General features: G+C 45.8%; 1 long non-coding RNA gene across 1 annotated transcript; it reads left to right on the top strand.

Moving 5' to 3' along the window:
- Positions 1–18,681: 18,681 nt before the first annotated feature.
- Positions 18,682–19,993, top strand: LOC309565822. The gene is made up of 3 exons (XR_014225834.1): positions 18,682–18,767; positions 18,855–18,956; positions 19,931–19,993. It is a non-coding gene; the product is annotated as an uncharacterized lncRNA (long non-coding RNA).
- Positions 19,994–20,781: the final 788 nt, after the last annotated feature.

Raw genomic sequence — 20,781 nt, 5'->3', positions numbered from 1 at the left:
TCTCTCAGGCCCCTGTCCAGGTTGAAAAATGGTTTGGATTGATTTTATATACCTACCTCATCAGCGGGTGGCTCCGCATGGGCTGTTTTGGTGTCCCCCATGTCCGCCGGTGAGAGGCACATGATGGCTGGGTCCTCTGATCTGTGATCTTCCTGGGCTCCTAATATTGGATGCAAGTATTAATGTGTGTAACATCCTCCTGAAGAAGTGGGTATACCACGAAACATGTCGAGGTTGCGCATTTATTGAAGTTTGAAAATCTACTCCAGGATTGCAAAACACATACTGTATATGTATTACATTATTCGGAGTACATGGTAACACTGATCATATCCACATTATTGTCATGTGATTTTAATATTTTGTTTTTTCAAATAAAAATTGTAGATTTTACCATTGTCTATTGTTAAATACGGTACCTTGAAAGTCCCACACACATTTCCCTTTCTTCATCCCTGTCCTCCCCTCCCCCCATTGACCAATTGGGAGGTTGGCCCTGGGTACTCCTGAATTCCCCATATTTTATACGTATCAGATGGTGCAAAACAAAAACAATGGCAGCCAGGCTTTTTCTGTGCTATTTTAGTGTTTCTGAGCATGCGCGGTCTTTGTCGATCGATTTTTAGCGGACGCCTAGTGTACTGATGAAACGATTGTCGTTCGCGAGGCTGTCGTACCACAGAAGTTTTCCTGTTTGTCCCTTCGGATTTTGTTGGATGAACTGTCGTGATCGACTGTGGAAAGCTGTGTAGTAACAATCAGATTATGGTGCGATCGGGTCGAAAGCGAGTTTTGTCGTGCGATTATCGGAAAGCGTGTACGGGGCATTGGTGCTGATTGTTTTCAAAATAAATTTAAGTTTATAAATAAATCATACAATGTGTAAAGATATGGTGAAACCGTAGTGCTTGAGGCTCCATTCACATTAGGTCGCTCCGACTAAGGCTCCGTTCACATGTCAGCGTATGGATCGCGGGCAGAACCGCCGCGGTTCCGCCCGTGATCCGGAGATTATTGCAAATCGCGGGACGCGATTGTACTTTTTTGGAGCGTATTGCGTCCCGCGATTTTGTTTGCGCGGTTACCGCGATTCGGCAGGCGGAAATCGCGGCAACATCGCTCAGCGTTTGGGGGGCTATTGCAAATCAACAGGCAACAGGCAACGCTAGGCGTCCCGCGATTTGCCCGCGATCCATACGCTGACATGTGAACAGAGCCTTAGGGGGGCGACCTGTGAAGTCATGTGCAGCACGACTTCGGCGCGACTTGCACGGACTTCACATAATGGAAGTCAATGCAAGTCGCCTCCAGGTCGCCCCGAAGTAGTACAGGACCCTTTTTCTAAGTCGGAGCGACTTGTGTCACTCCTATTAGAACGGGTCCTGTACTACCCAGTGGGAGCGTGTGGACCGCGACTTGTCAGGCTGACAAGTCGCGGTCCAAGTCGTACCAGTGTGAATGCGGTCTGAATGTCCAATAGTAAAACTCTTGAAAAAAATCCTTCACAAGTTTAGGTCTTTAAATCTATGTGGTAAATTCCTCCGCCTCCAATTTTGTGATCCAAAACGAAAATGAAAGCGCCCCGCCCCCGTTAGCTCGCGCACAGAAGCGAACGCATACGCAAGTCACGCCCACATATGTAAACGGTGTTCAAACTACACATGTGAGGTATCGCTGCGATCTTTAGAGTGAGAGCAATAATTCCATCCCCCGACCTCCTCTGTAACTCTAAACTGGTAATCTATTGAAATTTTTAAAGCGCCGCCTATGGAGATTTTTAAGTACCAATGTTTGTCGCCATTCCACGAGCGTGCGCAATTTTGAAGCATGACACGTTGGGTATCTATTTACTCGGTGTAACATTATCTTTCACATTATAGGAAAAAATTGGGCTAACTTTACTGTTTTTTTATTTTTTAATTCAAAAAAGTGTATTTTTTCCAAAAACAATTGCGTTTGTAAGACCTCCACATAAATACGGTGTGATAAAAAATATTGCAACGATCTCCATTTTATTTTCTAGGGTCTCTGCTAAAAATATAATGTTTGGAGGTTCCAAGTAGTTTTCTAGAAAAAAAATCTGATTTTTAACTTGTAAACAACAAATGTCAGAAAAAGGGGCGGTCCAGAAGTGGTTCCTGTAAAAGTATAAATGTAGTGTGTGCTTTGCACTGTGCAGTATTGTGGCTGTTTTCATTTTCTCTAGGGGGGTGACAAGGGGTGCCGCCACAAGGTGCGTCCAGCGGCAATCACTGCAGGTAATAGCTAGCTGTGCAGAGAGCCACCAATAGATGTGGCCACTGGTGACCCCCCTAAATCACCGCTGTAAATGTAGCCTTAACCACTTTAAGATCGGAAGGATTTGCCCCCTTCCTGACCAGGCCCCTATTTTGTGATTCGGCACTACTCAGTTACTTTAAAGGACAATAGCGCAGTCGTGCGACTTTGTACCCAAATAAAATTGATGTCTTTTTTTCCCCACAAATAGAGATTTCTTTTGGTAGTATTTGATCACCTGTGCGATTTTTTTTTTTCCCGCTATAAACAAAATAAGAGCAACAATTTTGAAGAAAAAAAAAAAAAACAATATTTTTCACATTCTGCTAAATGACATTCTCAAAAAAAAATTTAAAAAATGTTAACATTTTAGGCCAATTTGTTTTCTGCTACATATTTTTGGTAAAAAAAAATCGCAATAAGCGTATTTTGATTGGTTTGTGCAAAAGTTATCGCGTCTACAAACTACGGGAAAGATTTATGTCATTTTTATGTAGCGGGGTCTTCCATTATACAAGTTGTAAAAGACTGCTGCTGGACATTTTAAGGAACTCGGCTCCATCTAGTGGCCAAACTGCCACACTGCAGCTTGGTGATATTAATCAGACGTTCTTTTATACTACGATACCCACAATTCAGTTGGAGTACCAGGGTGCATTGCTTCACCGCACAGCCTTTTGGGGGAGGCTTTATAAAGGAAGGGAGGAGCCAGGCTCTGTCTCTTGTCTCCTCACACAACAACTAGAAGGAAGCAAGTGCTGTGGGCTGATGCTACGGACTAAGCCTGAAGCCTGGGCCTGAAGTGACTGAGTGGAAGCATTTCATCTTCAGTAAAGGAGCCTTCCCAGAGAACCCATTGATGCTCTGCAGAGACTGGTGTTGCCCACATCTAGCCCCAAGCGCGGCTGGTGACAGAAATCAGAGGTGGAGAGCTCCTGATTGGTGAGAAGGGCACCTGCCCAAAAATTGATTCCCTGTTGGGAGAAAGTGTCTCCGAGTGGTACTATATCAGTAGCTGATGTTCTGTCACATACTTGAGGCCTAGTGTACCTTCACATAAATCACCAAGTGAGTACCAGTGCATAAAACGCCAGGATACAACACTTGCAACACTAGTGAGCCGCCCATCCCTGTGAGACAAGACATTAGGTGCATGTTTAGAGACTTTAACTTTACTGTGTCCCTCCTAGAACTGCCTATTACCTCTCTTGGATTATAAATTGATGTGCACCAACATTTGCTAGCGAAGACATCCATCCAGGAAAAGAAACTGTGTGTGTGGGGTCCGTATAAGTCTGGCCTATATGGTAAAGTGATTGGACGTGTACAGAAAGTAACTTTAAGGGAAGGGCTCCTGTGTGTCATTTAACTACACAAGTAGACCTGTGTAGCTGTATTAATTACATGACTTACCAATTTGATTAAATTCCAGTTCATTAGATGTCTCCTGCAGTATGTTGTGAAGTCCATTTGTATTCTAATGTATGCTGTTCTCATTGCACCCCAGTGAAGTTGTTTTAGCTAAACGTAAACTTTGGTGTCGCACCTGGGCCACAGGGAGCTACTGGAGAAAGGTAACCAGATATTTATTCTCATTTAAAGTGATATCTGCCAATTTTTGCTCCTTAATAGTCCTCTGGTGTTATTAACTCATATTGTGTCAGTTGTGCCTAGGGAGGGTTCGAGCCATGTTTGAGGGTTGGTAGGCAGGACGTAGACCCAATAGTCTAATCAGCAGCTCCTACGGGGGTAGTGCTACACGTGGGGGCTCGTCCGGGATATCTACAGTCCTGCAACACAACCCTCTCAGCCACAGAATCCCCCTCAACGCAGAAATGGATCCTACCGCTGCAGCCGAGTGGTGCAGGGAAGAGAATGTCGTAGTGGAAAATGGCCTGGTGGTTGAAATCAAGGGAGAGGTCTGGAGGGAGGAAAAACTCCTCCCAGTTTTAAGGGCACTGTCCACAGACAGGAAATTCTGGGTGACTGACATAAAGACAGACACCACCGTTCCACACACGTATGCATTGTGTGAGTGGAGGAAGGGGGTCCCTGATTACTTTAAGGGAACCAGTGTAAAGACTACTGACCAAACTTTTCTTAATACATCCAGAAGTCCTTGTCCAAGAAGGGAGTCCAGAGTCACCACCTTTGTCTACCTTTAGCTCAGAACTGTGTGCTGTTCTCGGGGAAATCGTAGCAAAATGTAGTAAGGACTCCCCAAACTATCTGATGACTGGATATAGGAAGCTCAGGACATTCTCTGGGAAACAGCCTGTGCCTTCAACAGAAGATGGGTTTGAAGAGTGGTTAGATACCGCCACTCAGGCTTTGGAAGAGTGGGAGGTACCAGAACAGCACAAGAAACAGAGAATCACAGAAAGTTTAAGGGGACCTGCACTAGAGGCCGTACATAATCTCAAGCTAAGCAAAAAGAACTGTACTGCACAGGATTATCTAGACATTCTACAAGATGTATTTGGTCGGACGGAGAACGTGGCTGAACTTCTTTACCAGTTAGACCACTGTTACCAAGAAGAGGAAGAGAAGTTGTCCGACTTTATTAGACGCCTGGATAAGATCATCCACCAGATCCTGTTAAAGAAAGGGATAGACCCCCGGAAGGTAGATGAGACTCGTGCACGGCAGGTGCTGAGAGGGGCTCAACCTTTAGATCCCATTGCCATACTGTTGCGAACTCGTCAAGATGGTGGCATTCTAGAATACCCTGACCTGATTCGAATGGTCAGAGAGGAAGAGGTCATGTTGGACAACAAAAAGAAGAGTCGTCAGTTTGACTCAACTGCTCGAGTCAGAGTGATAAGTGTAGAAGAAGGTGACTCGCAAGTTGAACTCCTAAAGACCCAGGTGTCCCAGTTGATAGAAATGGTGTCTATCTTGACTAGTCAGGCATCCACTCTAACTAATGGGAACATATCGGAGAAGCCAGATGAACCTGCTAACCGTAGAGCAGATCCGGAACCGAGACCTACAAGACCTACAAGATTGTTAACTTGTTTCAACTGTGGGGGAATAGGACATGTTAGAGGAGTATGTCCCAGCCCAGGAAAGGTTGTCTCAAAACCTCGCAAGCCAGCGGGAAACTTCAGAGGGCCCCGGTGAAGGAGTCAACCGGGTGCCCGCCAGTTTCAGGGGACTCCAGGAGGCTCACTGGTTCAGGGAAACTGAGTCAGGGGGTCAGATCTAGGTACAACGCCCCTAGTTCTATACTCCAGGCTACTGAGGGAAGGAAAATCAATGCACACTGGGCCCAGCGGGAGCCGAATCCAAGAAAAAAAAGGAAAGAAGAAAAGAGCTTGGGTGCAGAGAACTGAATCAGACAACAAGGCCACTTCAAGAGAATTCCCAACTAACTTGGTCGGGCCTTCCCCTGTAGTCTCCGTCCAGGTAGAAGGAATTTACACAATAGCCCTCCTTGACACTGGGGCCCAAGTGACTCTTCTGTATAGAGACTTCTATGATAAACACCTCACCCATCTACCTCTGCAGAAGTTGGAAGATCTGGAGATATGGGGTATCGGGACTCAAAGTTTTCCCTATGACGGGTATCTGCCAATCAAGTTGACCTTTGACCCATCAGTGGCTGGTGAAGCTGAAACCTTCGACATCCTAGCGGTGGTCTGCCCTCATCCGCCAGGGGCCAACAAAAGCTCTCTCATCCTAGGGACCAACACTGACCTGGTAAGGCGCCTCCCGACACAACTGGTCCAGGGACAGGATGCTCCAGCGCCAAGGATTCACCCCATGCTACGGCAGGCCTATCAATGATTAGTATTGGAGCAAGAGACTCCTGCAGAAGGAGTTGGAAGACTCTGGAAGTTGGACAGAACGGAAAAGGTCTTGCAGCCAGGAGAGGTGGCTTGTCTAAAAGCTTCCGTTAAACTCACATGGAAACAGCCGGGCCCTTTTATCATCTTTGAATCAGGCCCACAGGAAGAGGAGAGAGGGATAGAAGTAATCCCTGAAGTGATCCCTTTGAAGGTGTTACAGAAAAACCGTGGAAGGGTCTTAGTGAGTGTCAGAAACACCTCTACTACTACACCGGTGAAGGTACCGGCCAGAGTGCTGTTGGGCCAAGTTAACCCGGCTACCCCAGTTGTCCCATCTGATCTTAAAGAGGAGGAAAGGGGTGAAGTTGTCATAGAAGAGCTCTGCTCTGGAAACGCTGCCCTCCCACCGTTGTGCCTTGGCCCGGGTGAAGAGGGCCAAGGCACAACTTGCTCGATGGCGAGGAATATTTTCTAGGGATGAGTTCGACGTGGGATGCGCCAGGAGTGCCACTCATAAGATCCGCCTGAGTGAGGACAAACCTTTCAGAGAGAGTCCGGCGAGTTCCCTTAGGTGACTTAGAAGATCTACGTCAGCAGCTGGCGGAACTCAAGAAGATTGGGGTTATTCGAGAATCCAGGAGCCCAAATGCTTCTCCGATAGTGGTAGTCCGGAAGAAAAACGGATCTTTGAGGCTTTGTATCGACTACCGAACACTGAACAGAAGAACCATCCCAGACCAGTATACCACTCCTCGAATTGAAGACGCCCTACAGAGCCTGTCAGGGGCGAAGTGGTTCAGTGTGATGGACTTAAAGAGTGGGTACTATCAGATCCCCATGCACCCTGAAGACCGGGAGAAGACAGCCTTCATCACCCCCGTGGGGTTCTTTGAGTTCAATCGCATGCCTCAGGGGTTGTCCGGAGCCCCTGCTACTTTCCAGAGGCTGATGGAAAGGACCGTTGGGGATATGAATTTGATAGAGGCACTGGTATACTTGGATGATGTTATCGTGTTTGGCAGGACTTTGGAAGAACACGAGGAGAGGTTGGAAAAGGTCCTGAAGAGACTACATGAAGAAGGCCTGAAACTTTCTCCTGAGAAGTGTCAGTTCTATCAATCCTCGGTCCATTATCTGGGCCACATCGTGTCTGCAGAAGGGGTGGCCACCGACCCGGACAAGCTGGAGGCTGTCGCCTCCTGGCCGAGACCTACAAATGTGACCGAACTTCGGTCGTTTCTGGGCTTTTGCTCCTATTACAGGAGGTTTGTAGTGGGGTTCGCCAAGATTGCCCGACCCCCTCAATGAGTTACTAAAGAACGAAGAAGATGACGTTCCTGAACTGGTCAAGCCAGTGAAGTCCACCATGGGACCCCGGAAGGCTAAGGAGTCCATCCAGGATCAATGGACCCCAGAGTGTAAAGGGGCGTTCATTCAGCTGAAAAAGAATCTAACCACTGCCCCTGTGTTGGCCTACGCAGACCCCATGAAACCATATGAACTACATGTCGATGCCAGCCGAGATGGGCTGGGTGGGGTACTCTACCAAGAACATGAGGGTCACTTGCGACCTGTCGCCTACGTAAGCAGGAGTCTACTACCTGCTGAAAAGAATTGCCCTACCCACAAACTGGAATTCTTGGCCTTAAAGTGGGCAGTGGTCGACAAACTGAAAGATTACCTGTACGGAGCTAAATTCATTGTCAAGACGGATAATAATCCACTCACCTATCTGTTGACCACAGCCAAGCTGGATGCCACAGGACATAGATGGTTGGCTGCCCTCTCTAGCTTCAACTTCAGCCTGAAGTATCGGCCAGGAGTCGGGAACAGGGATGCAGATGCCCTATCCAGAAGGTTGCATGCACCACCCGAACCTGATGAAGAATGGACCCATTTGGCTCCAGAAGGGGTGCGTGCCCTATATCAGGGAACTGAACTTTGATCCAGAGGAGGATCAGGAGCCGAAAATTTGGGGTTTCGGCTGTCGGAGTACCCAAATACTATTGCAGGGTGACCCAAGTTGAAGGGGAAGATCTACCCGGCTGTCCAAAAGGGACCTGAGGAAGGAGCAGCTGGAAGATCCTCTGGGAAAACTTATTTTGGAAGCCTTGGAGATCCAGCGCCCTGAGTTACTTCTAACAGACTCTCCTCAAGGGGCCCGTCTTTTGCATAGAGAGTGGACCCGACTACAGATCCGAGAAGGGGTGGCCTACCGAAGAGGTCCATCCGAAGATCTGGAGGAGAAGTGGCAACTGTTCTTACCAGCTAAATACAGGGAGAGAGTTCTGACTACTCTTCATGATAATCATGGCCATCTGGGACCTGAAAGAACTTTTCAGCTTGTCAGAGACAGGTTCTACTGGCCCTGTATGAGGGCGGAAGTTGAAGAATACTGTCATTCTTGTGTCCGATGCATACAAAGGAAGACTTTGCCACGTCAAGCAGCCCCAATGGGCCATCTGCAAAGCCAGGGACCCATGGAACTGGTGTGCATTGATTTCCTTTGCCTAGAGCCTGATCTGAGTGGTCAAGGGAATGTCCTTGTGGTAACAGACCACTTTACCAGATACGCCCAAGCATTCCCAACAAAGGATCAGAAGGCCTCAACGGTAGCCAAAGTTCTTGTAGAGAAGTTCTTTGTACATTGTGGGTTACCACAACGCCTCCACTTAGATCAGGGAAGAGACTTTGAAAGCAGACTGATCAAGAGACTGTTAGATCTGTTAGGCATCCAAAAGACTAGAACTACTCAGGAAAAAAAGCTCAGTAAAAAGGTATAAGTAGTGGGGGTGCATCCATCCCGAAATTGTTTCACAAGGAATATCCTGTAGGATGGAACCCAAAGGTGGGCCTCCTGCACGGAAAAAGCGGGGGAATGGGATGTTTCTGATGCTCTTATGTAAACAGTACAGACATATAGTCAGATATTAAAGTAAAGCAGAAGATGTAGATAGAATAAAAAGATATATCCTTTACACATATAAATCACATATAAAATTTACAAAATTGTATACGGCATATATACATATCTCCAGATGCCTGTTAAAGACAAAAGAACAAAAGAGCAGATCCAACTTCAATTTGTGCCATGCACATGTGCTGGGGAACTGAAACTTGGACCCAAAGACCCCTACGCGTTTCGACTAAGTAGTCTTCCTCAGGGGGAAAGGTGGTCCAGAGTTCCTCAGAACATATATCTAAACATACAATGTAGAGAAGAGATTCACATTAACTGACATATTAAATATCAAAATTATGTAGAAAGGCCATTATGTATTGTACACTTGCATTCAGTATTGGTAATTGCACTTAGAAGGTCTGCACATGTAGCATATTCTGCAGGTCTCCCCTCAGGGACCCCCAAGAAAGGAAAGAGCCCGATCCAAGTCAGGGGACCACAAGGGGCAGGAGCAATGAAGGGCCGAAGCCGAACCTGATGGAGACATGGCGGGGTGGCAGGTAGGAGGGGAAAGGGGAAGAAAAAGAGATAGAGTGAAAAGAAAAAGAGGAAAAACGAAAAAGAAAATTGAATAAGAAGAAAGGGAAAAAAAAAAAATGTATATTAGACTATACAGAAGGAGAAAAAAAATATTCAAAAGAATCCAAATTTATTTTTCAAAAATAGTCCAAAGAAATATATATATGTGTGTATATATATGTGTGTATATATATATATATATATATATATATATATATATATATATATATATATATATATATATATATATATATATATATTGGAAAAGGAAAAAAATATATATATATATAAATGTAAAGGACTTGTAAGTCCAAGTACCTGCTTCAGTTGTCAGTCAATAGTCCCCCGAGCACAAAAAAGGACAAGGGGATGACTATGTAGAGAGGCCAAACAAAAAAATATATTAAAAAGCAAGAGGAGGAAAAATCACTCCTCAAGAGCAAGAAACAACGATCTCCAAACTAAAAAAAAAAAAAAAAAAAGGAGGGGAGGAGATAGAGTGAAAGGAGAAGTAGATGCAAAGAGGAGGTGAGACAACAAGGAAAAAATGTATAGTGTGTGTTAAGAATTGCCAAGATGTGCATGAATGAATAAAACAAAAGACCAAGAATAAAACATACCTGCTTTTGGAACTCGACAAACGTACCTCCCCACAGAAAGTAGGGAATGAGCACCTGAGCCGAGAAGTCAGGTATATAAGGAAAAGAAAGACCCACCTCTCGCTCCCATGTACCAATCCCACCATGCCGCCACCAAGGTGAACGCCTACAGCCATCGCCCACTGGTGGAGAGAAACCCCACCTGCCCCCCGTAGCAGACATCCCCCAGACCGCCCCGAGCCAAGGCGGTCATGTGTTGCCGATAACGGGACTAGCTGGTCTCCGATGGAGTCCCCATCATGGCGGAGGTACACATCCGGCCCGACAGGCCGGAAGTGACCTCATCACAGGAGCCGGAAATAGTCCGGCGGCCATCTTGGAACGGGACAAACCAGGGGAAAGAATGCCACGCCGACACAGTATCCGGTGTACGACCACCGGAAAGGAAGGACCCAACCCCAAAGGGGGGAACCTCCTAGCCCCGACACCTCCCAAAGGAGGGCGGGGCCACATGTGCCGGGCGGTCCCTAGAAAGGAGGAGGAACTCCCAAAAAGAAGATCCGAGAGCGGGAGAGTGCAGACATGCGCAGTCCATGATCTAATACTAAGAAAATCATGCAGAGGAATCTGGATGAACAGGGAAAAGAAAATAAATAAAACAAAAAGATAAAAATGAAAAGGAAAATAATACATAATGAATGAATGTACAAATTACAATGAACATAAACAAGAACAAAAAAAAAAAAAAATGGGACACTTGCAATGGACACATGGGAAAATATGAGAAAAAAAAAAAAAAAGGGAGAAAGGATGTATTTCAAAAATAACTAAAAATACATAGGTGAGGATAAATAAATATAAAGGAAAGAGAGAAAAAAGGGAAACATGGTCATTGTGAGATTACATGAGATGTTCAGATCGACCAGATACAAAACCGTCTAAAAAGGGTTTAAAGCTGACAATTTCATTCAGCCCAGGAAATATGTTAGCCTTTAAAGAGTGTATCCATTGCGCTTCTTTTTGTAGGAGCGACTTATTCCAGTCGCCCCCCCTTTCAATTTGTTCAGGTGTCATAGCCTCAAGAGCCCAAAAGGTAAATTTAGGCATATGGTAGCCATGGTTGTTAGCAATATGTTTACCTATAGTGGTGTATGGGTCCCCTATCTCCGCAGAAGTCACATGTTCTTTTATCCTTCTCCAAAATTCCCTTTTTGTCTTGCCTATGTAGAAGGCTCCACATGGGCAATTTAGAAGGTAGACAATGCCTATTGAGAGGCAATTGACATGATGTTTCAAACTGTGTTTTTGACCGTTGGGTAATATGTGAGATCTGGAACTTAGGAGAAAGGGGCACCATTGACATCCACCACAGGGGTATGTTCCCTTGGCCTTCCCCATGTCTTCCACCGAGATGGAGGAGGAAAAGGAACTTGAAACTAATTTATCTTTCAAAGATATAGGTCTTCTGAACGTTATTAGTGGCTTGGGGGGTAACAGTTGTGCAATTTTTTTGTCAGCTTGCAAGAGATGCCAAAAATTGGAAAGATGCTTACGAATAATATTATGTTGAGAATTGTAAGTAGTGATAAAACGCAAAGGTTGCTTAATGGTCATGTTGTCCATTGCCCTATTTTTTAAAAGAGAGGATCTATCCTTGGACGCCGCCTTATTGTAGGCCTTACGCAGACAGTTTTTTGAATAACCCCTATGTAATAGGCGGTTTCGTAGTTGAAAAGCTGCCTGTCTGAATTTGTCATTGTCACTACAAATACGACGCAGCCTCAGAAACTGTGAGTAAGGTATAGACTGAATGAGAGGTTTGGGATGGAAACTGTCCGCTCTCAGGATAGTGTTGCCTGCCGACGGTTTTCTGAACAGATCACTGGTCAGAAAGCCATCGGGGGCAACTTCTATCATTACATCCAAAAAAGATATTTTATCCAAACTATATGACATGGTGAATGATAAATTGAAGTGATTTAAATTCATGGACATAGATGGTTGGCTGCCCTCTCTAGCTTCAACTTCAGCCTGAAGTATCGGCCAGGAGTCGGGAACAGGGATGCAGATGCCCTATCCAGAAGGTTGCATGCACCACCCGAACCTGATGAAGAATGGACCCATTTGGCTCCAGAAGGGGTGCGTGCCCTATATCAGGGAACTGAACTTCGATCCAGAGGAGGATCAAGAGCCGAAAATTTGGGGTTTCGGCTGTCGGAGTACCCAAATACTATTGCAGGGTGACCCAAGTTGAAGGGGAAGATCTACCCGGCTGTCCAAAAGGGACCTGAGGAAGGAGCAGCTGGAAGACCCTCTGGGAAAACTTATTTTGGAAGCCTTGGAGATCCAGCGCCCTGAGTTACTTCTAACAGACTCTCCTCAAGGGGCCCGTCTTTTGCATAGAGAGTGGACCCGACTACAGATCCGAGAAGGGGTGGCCTACCGAAGAGGTCCATCCGAAGATCTGGAGGAGAAGTGGCAACTGTTCTTACCAGCTAAATACAGGGAGAGAGTTCTGACTACTCTTCATGATAATCATGGCCATCTGGGACCTGAAAGAACTTTTCAGCTTGTCAGAGACAGGTTCTACTGGCCCTGTATGAGGGCGGAAGTTGAAGAATACTGTCATTCTTGTGTCCGATGCATACAAAGGAAGACTTTGCCACGTCAAGCAGCCCCAATGGGCCATCTGCAAAGCCAGGGACCCATGGAACTGGTGTGCATTGATTTCCTTTGCCTAGAGCCTGATCTGAGTGGTCAAGGGAATGTCCTTGTGGTAACAGACCACTTTACCAGATACGCCCAAGCATTCCCAACAAAGGATCAGAAGGCCTCAACGGTAGCCAAAGTTCTTGTAGAGAAGTTCTTTGTACATTGTGGGTTACCACAACGCCTCCACTTAGATCAGGGAAGAGACTTTGAAAGCAGACTGATCAAGAGACTGTTAGATCTGTTAGGCATCCAAAAGACTAGTTAATATATAAATAAAGCTGCGCTAACAAATGAAACAGTCCATGTGAATGTCCATAAATGAAAGGGAAAAATGATGACCCTTGTGCAGGTACCGCTTACCAGATTCCAATCATTAAAGAGCCAAGAAATTAAAGGCAGAGTCTTCAAATGTGGAACACAGCAAGCTTCTTAGGGCTCCGATGTAAATCTCCTCAGTGGTATATGAATAGAAGTAGAAAAACAACACCATAGTGTAAACCAGTAACAAAAATAGGAAAAAAATGCGTTGTGACTTGTGCGGGTACCGCTTACCAGAAGTAGCAGATACTGTAGCCAAAATAATGGGAACCGAATCCACAGACCTCAGAAGGCAGCAACCCGTACCGTGGTGATGCAGGTGTCCAGGGATACGTTTAAATGAGGAAAAAAAAGGCAAACGCCATAGCGTAAAACCATAAAACAAACGATGATAACACCCAAATAGTGATAACTAAAAATCCAATAGTGGTGAATAGTGACAGCCACCACCGAAGAGGGTAGGTTCCCTTATTGACTGTACCAAGAAGTTTAGGCAGGTAGTGAGATAAACCGCTTACCAGATAGACTAGAAGGTAGACGTATAATAGAACCTAGAGGGCACCAGTGAGAATGGGTACTCTTACCAGCTCCAGATAATAATTGAGCGGGGGTTCAAAGTGACGCTGGACAACACTCCTGATAGCGCTCGTCAACCAGACTCAGGGAGGGATGCAGGTTACCCAAGAAATGAGGAGGGGAGAGCCATAGCATAAAATCCAACGACTATTTATTGACACAAAAATGTATTGCACTTACAAATATCAGACGACAAGGAACGTAGATGAGAGGGGTTGGAGGGAGGTAACAGCCGCCGGCCGGACGGCACCGCTCGCCCGTCCTTCACAACAAGTAGGTGGGTGTGACGTCAGCACGCCGTGACCTGACTAGTTTCATCAAAGATGATTTTTTTTTTTTGAAAAAATCATCTTTGATGAAACTAGTCAGGTCACGGCGTGCTGACGTCACACCCACCTACTTGTTGTGAAGGACGGGCGAGCGGTGCCGTCCGGCCGGCGGCTGTTACCTCCCTCCAACCCCTCTCATCTACGTTCCTTGTCGTCTGATATTTGTAAGTGCAATACATTTTTGTGTCAATAAATAGTCGTTGGATTTTATGCTATGGCTCTCCCCTCCTCATTTCTTGGGTAACCTGCATCCCTCCCTGAGTCTGGTTGACGAGCGCTATCAGGAGTGTTGTCCAGCGTCACTTTGAACCCCCGCTCAATTATTATCTGGAGCTGGTAAGAGTACCCATTCTCACTGGTGCCCTCTAGGTTCTATTATACGTCTACCTTCTAGTCTATCTGGTAAGCGGTTTATCTCACTACCTGCCTAAACTTCTTGGTACAGTCAATAAGGGAACCTACCCTCTTCGGTGGTGGCTGTCACTATTCACCACTATTGGATTTTTAGTTATCACTATTTGGGTGTTATCATCGTTTGTTTTATGGTTTTACGCTATGGCGTTTGCCTTTTTTTTCCTCATTTAAACGTATCCCTGGACACCTGCATCACCACGGTACGGGTTGCTGCCTTCTGAGGTCTGTGGATTCGGTTCCCATTATTTTGGCTACAGTATCTGCTACTTCTGGTAAGCGGTACCCGCACAAGTCACAACGCATTTTTTTCCTATTTTTGTTACTGGTTTACACTATGGTGTTGTTTTTCTCCTTCTATTCATATACCACTGAGGAGATTTACATCGGAGCCCTAAGAAGCTTGCTGTGTTCCACATTTGAAGACTCTGCCTTTAATTTCTTGGCTCTTTAATGATTGGAATCTGGTAAGCGGTACCTGCACAAGGGTCATCATTTTTCCCTTTCATTTATGGACATTCACATGGACTGTTTCATTTGTTAGCGCAGCTTTATTTATATATTTTCTTCTTGGGGTGTCAGTCGCACTTGAAGCTGCTGCTTTGCTTTTTTGAATTAGCGCAGTTGTTTTTTCTCCTTTAAATCCAAAAGACTAGAACTACTCCCTACCATCCACAAGGGAGATGCCAGCCGGAATGATTTAACAGGACTCTTTTGGACATGTTGGGGACTTTGAGCTCAGAGAAGAAACAGCATTGGGGCAAACATGTAGCTGCCATTGTGCATGCCTACAACAGTACGGTCAGTGATGCTAATGGATATTCCCCTTATCGTCTAATGTTTGGACGAGAGGCTCGGCTGCCAGTGGACTTGGCCTTTGGCATCTCGCCCGATCACACCTCTTCAGTATCTCACAAGGGATATGTGGACCGACTGAGGAATAGTCTGAAATCAGCCTATGATAAAGCTCAGGCAACATCTGATCAACGTGGACTAATAAAAAGGAATTTTGACTTAAAAGTTCGGATCCAAGACTTGCAACCCGGGGACAGGGTATTGCTGAGGAACTTGGGTGTCCCGGGAAAACACAAGTTGGCAGACCGCTGGAAGTCCCAACCTTATGTTATCTGCAAGCAACTACCAAACCTCCCTGTGTATCAAATTCGGCCTGAAGGAAGTGTGGGTGCATTGAAGACATGGCATAGGAACCATCTACTACCTCTCTCTGAAGCAGTTCGCATGCCTCCTGTCGTAGATTCGCCAGAGACCCCTTCGACCTCTCGCCTGTCCAGACCAGTCACCAGATCTCAGTCGACACTCCCCAATGTGAGGGAGGGAAATTCTCCATCTGAAGATCTTGAAGATGAAGAGGAGGTACCTGACTGGATGTGGTCATCTCAGTTACCAGAACCCACACCTGCCTCCCTGTCTTCATCCGAATTGGCTGACAGAGGAACCCTTCGGGCGGAAGCCCCCGAATTCATACCTTTCCACATGCTTCCAGAATAAGTAGTTGATGATGAAGATCCTGAGGAGGAGGTTGCACCTTTCTCTGAAGAACTGACCGCTCTTGAAACATCAGATTCCTGTGTGTTGGAACATGAGGAGGAGGACATTGAAGAATCCCCAGAAGTGGCTGGTCCTAGTACCTCTGAGATCGTGCATCCTAAAGAACAGTGGGAAAGAAGAGTCATTCACCCACCCAAAAGACTGACCTATGACCAATTGGGTGAATGCTCGGAAGAAGCTATCTTTACTTCCAAACAAACTCTTCATCAGCCTAGTTCTTCCACTGCAGATTTGGTGGAGGACAACCCTAGCTCACCCCAGGCACATCTGTACAAGCCACTCAAGTGTCGGGGGTCTGTGAACAGAATTACCTTCCCTCCCCCGACAATTGGTGGGAGGTTCCTATGTCGAACCTGTGTTGTAATATGCAGTTGTTAAGTTTGAACTCTGCTTATGAAAAGGAAGATGATTCCCTGTTATGCATATGTTTAATGTTTTTTTTTTGTGTACTGCCAACATATGCACTGGAGTACATGCTGTTGTCCTCTTTGGGGACCAAAGTTTCTCAAGTGGGGGGAGTGTGTAGCGGGGTCTTCCATTATACAAGTTGTAAAAGACTGCTGCTGGACATTTTAAGGAACTCGGCTCCATCTAGTGGCCAAACTGCCACACTGCAGCTTGGTGATTTTCATCAGAAGTTTCTAGTGGCCAAACTGCCACACTGCAGCTTGGTGATATTAATCAGACGTTCTTTTATACTACGATACCCACAATTCAGTTGGAATACCAGGGTGCATTGCTTCACCGCACAGCCTTTTGGGGGAGGCTTTATAAAGGAAGGGAGGAGCCAGGCTCTGTCTCGTCTCCTCACACAACTAGAAGGAAGCAAGTGCTGTGGGCTGATGCTGCGGACTAAGCCTGAAGCCTGGGCCTGAAGTGACTGAGTGGAAGCATTTCATCTTCAGTAAAGGAGCCTTCCCAGAGAACCCATTGATGCTCTGCAGAGACTGGTGTTGCCCACATCTAACCCCAAGCGCGGCTGGTGACAGAAATCAGAGGTGGAGAGCTCCTGAAGAAAGGGGCTGGTTGGTGAGAAGGGCACCTGGCCACAAATTGATTCCCTGTTGGGAGAAAGTGTCTCCGGGTGGTACTATATCAGTAGCTGATGTTCTGTCACATACTTGAGGCCTAGTGTACCTTCACATAAATCACCAAGTGAGTACCAGTGCATAAAACGCCAGGATACAACACTTGCAACACTAGTGAGCTGCCCATCCCTGTGAGACAAGACATTAGGTGCATGTTTGGAGCCTTTAACTTTACTGTGTCCCTCCTAGAACTGCCTATTACCTCTCTTGGATTATAAATTGTGCACCAACATTTGCTAGCGAAGACATCCATCCGGGAAAAGAAACTGTGTGTGTGGGGTCCGTATAAGTCTGGCCTATATGGTAAAGTGATTGGACGTGTACAGAAAGTAACTTTAAGGGAAGGGCTCCTGTGTGTCATTTAACTACACAAGTAGACCTGTGTAGCTGTATTAATTACATGACTTACCAATTTGATTAAATTCCAGTTCATTAGATGTCTCCTGCAGTATGTTGTGAAGTCCATTTGTATTCTAATGTATGCTGTTCTCATTGCACCCCAGTGAAGTTGTTTTAGCTAAACGTAAACTTTGGTGTCGCACCTGGGCCACAGGGAGCTACTGGAGAAAGGTAACCAGATATTTATTCTCATTTAAAGTGATATCTGCCAATTTTTGCTCCTAAATAGTCCTCTGGTGTTATTAACTCATATTGTGTCAGTTGTGCCTAGGGAGGGTTCGAGCCATGTTTGAGGGTTGGTAGGCAGGACGTAGACCCAATAGTCTAATCAGCAGCTCCAACGGGGGTAGTGCTACATTTATAGATTTTTTTTTTTTTCTTACTAGTAATGGCGGCGATCTGCCATTTTTTGACATTTCAAAAAAAATCCTGGTGTGCAGGCTATAAAATTTTTGTTGGCCATCAACACAACGGCCGATTTTCGTACAGTCAGTACAGATTTCGACAGGGAAAAATCTTATGAGCAAGACTGGGCATGCTCAGAGAAGAAAGAACTCAAAGAAAGCAAACCAGCACATGACATCACTTCTGAAGTAGATTTTTGTTGGGCGAGAAAATTCGTGGGCAGTCTAGGCACATTCCAACCAACACAACACAACTCTGGACAAAAGACGGACGATCGGTCGGCCGATAATCGCTGCGTGTGTACGAGGCTTTAGGCAGTGAAACTGATCAAATCACCTGTGTGAAATAATGGAAAGCCTGAAAACATGACCTGTTGTGGGTATTTGAGGACTGCAGTTGAGAAACATTGCCTTAGTGCAGTGATGGAGAACCTTGGCACCCCCAGACGTTTTAGAACTACATTTCCCATGATGCTCAGCTACACTGCAGAGTGCATGAGTATCATGGGAAATGTAGTTACAAAATATCTGGGGTGCCAAGGTTCCCCATCACTGCCTTAGGGTGTTTGAATCGCGCATGTCCCCCCCCCCCCCCCCAATCACCCCCGATGTCTGTGGGCCCTCAAAGGAACAGTAAGACAAAAAGGTACTGTAATAATAGATTGCTAGTTCTTAGGGTTGCAGTGTTTTGTTTCTGCAGTTTGGCGCTGTCTCTTGCGGTGGAGCGAGGACTTTCTCCCCATTTCCCTGGAGATGTACGCACAGCTCTCCCACCTCTTTCTGGATGGCAGCCCTCTTCTCCATCCCCTGCAGGTCTGTGTTATGGATTGGACAGTAATGTAGAAGATGAGAATTTTGGCTGAGATGTTAAAGTGAATTTTTCTTTGTGTTTGTTTTTAGAACGATCCGCAGACTGTCCTCACCAGGGGGCGCCAGTTTCTTCTCAGCTGCATTCTGAAGGGCCAACACACAAGTTCTGCATTCAGGAGTCGCCTGCCCCAGGTATGCCAGTCCTCATCGTTTTTTGTTGGGGTTCGGTAATATCTGCATTCTTTATGTAATGTTTCTAGCAACGAGAATCTCTGCCTTAGGCTTCATGCACGCAGGATGGGTTTTTTTTTTTTTTAACCCTTCTAGAAGCCAACAGCGTTTTTGCAGAAAAAAAATGGCTGCCACTTGTAAAAGTGTCTAAAGCGTTTACAAGCATATACAGGCGTCAGGCTAAATAATAAAAAATAAATACAAAATAAAAATAAAAATATTAAAGATAAAGTATGAATAAAAATAGATATAAAATAAAATAAATAATATAGCAATAAAATAAAAATTTTAATAAAAATGGAAATTTTGAGTAAAATAAAATTAAAAATACCATCAAAAGAAAATAAAAAATAAATATACAAAAAATGAAATAAACAAATGAAAATAAAATAAAAATGAATTAAAATTAGCATTTTTACCAATTGGATAAGAAACAATTCAGATCTAGCTTTAGCTTTGCATTTTGTGCAAATAAACATTAATTACACAGTACTTCGCCATGAGAACTATTTTGTTTTATTGAGCCTGGAGGATATTAAATCCGCCCCCAAGAGTATTATTGGTGAGACCCGATCTTAACGCCAAGAGGCCTGATATCCACAACACCAGATACAAGTTTGGTTGACCCCCAGACTGAAAAGCTGAGGGTCCATTCTCTGTGGTGAGTGAGGATATGAGAGGGGAGTGCGGAACTCTTCACAGCATGATTACATGAAACACTTCCGCACCTTATTAATGGAGTTTGGAGCACTTTATATGAGAACTTTTGAAAGACTTTGTATACGATTTTTATATATACTTATCCTTTATCACCATCAATGCAATAGAATATTTATAAAATGGTCTGCCAAGCTAAGACCTCATTGTTAGTCGGTGAGTAGAACACGTTTGTTCTTTTTTCTTTAGTATTACTTTGATATTATTGTTCTCTGCAGATTGTGGACTCCTGGGAAGAGAAGGACCCCGAGCTGGCCGGCTTGCTTAGGAACGTCCTGCAGAGTCTGGAGGATGACTGTATGTTCGATGAGCCCCATCTATTCTAAAGAAGTCCGCCTCTAATGAGAGCTCAGGGGGGCAGCGGAGGCAGAGATGTGGTTTGTGCAGGGGGCAGAGGAGGCAGAGATGTGGTTTGTGCAGGGGGCAGTGGAGGCAGAGATGTGGTTTGTGCAGGCGGCAGCGGAGGCAGAGATGTGGTTTGTGCAGGGGGCAGCGGAGGCAGAGATGTGGTTTGTGCAGGGGGCAGCGGAGGCAGAGATGTGGTTTGTGCAGGGGGCAGCGGAGGCAGAGATGTGGTTTGTGCAGGGGGCAGCGGAGGCAGAGATGTGGTTTGTGCAGGGGTCAGCGGAGGCAGAGATGTGGTTTGTGCAGGGGGCAGCGGAGGCAGAGATGTGGTTTGTGCAGGGGGCAGCGGAGGCAGAGATGTTGTTTGTGCAGGGGGCAGCGGAGGCAGAGATGTTGTTTGTGCAGGGGGCAGCGGAGGCAGAGATGTGGTTTGTGCAGGGGGCAGCGGAGGCAGAGATGTGGTTTGTGCAGGGGGCAGCGGAGGCAGAGATGTGGTTTGTGCAGGGGGGCAGCGGAGGCAGAGATGTGGTTTGTGCAGGGGGCAGCGGAGGCAGAGATGTGGTTTGTGCAGGGGGCAGCGGAGGCAGAGATGTTGTTTGTGCAGGGGGCAGCGGAGGCAGAGATGTTGTTTGTGCAGGGGGCAGCGGAGGCAGAGATGTTGTTTGTGCAGGGGGCAGCGGAGGCAGAGATGTGGTTTGTGCAGGGGGCAGCGGAGGCAGAGATG

This window comes from Pelophylax lessonae, assembly GCF_965119305.1.
Source record: "Pelophylax lessonae genome assembly, chromosome: 10".
Classification (NCBI taxonomy): domain Eukaryota; kingdom Metazoa; phylum Chordata; class Amphibia; order Anura; family Ranidae; genus Pelophylax; species Pelophylax lessonae.
This window is presented reverse-complemented; position numbering and strand designations above follow the sequence as displayed.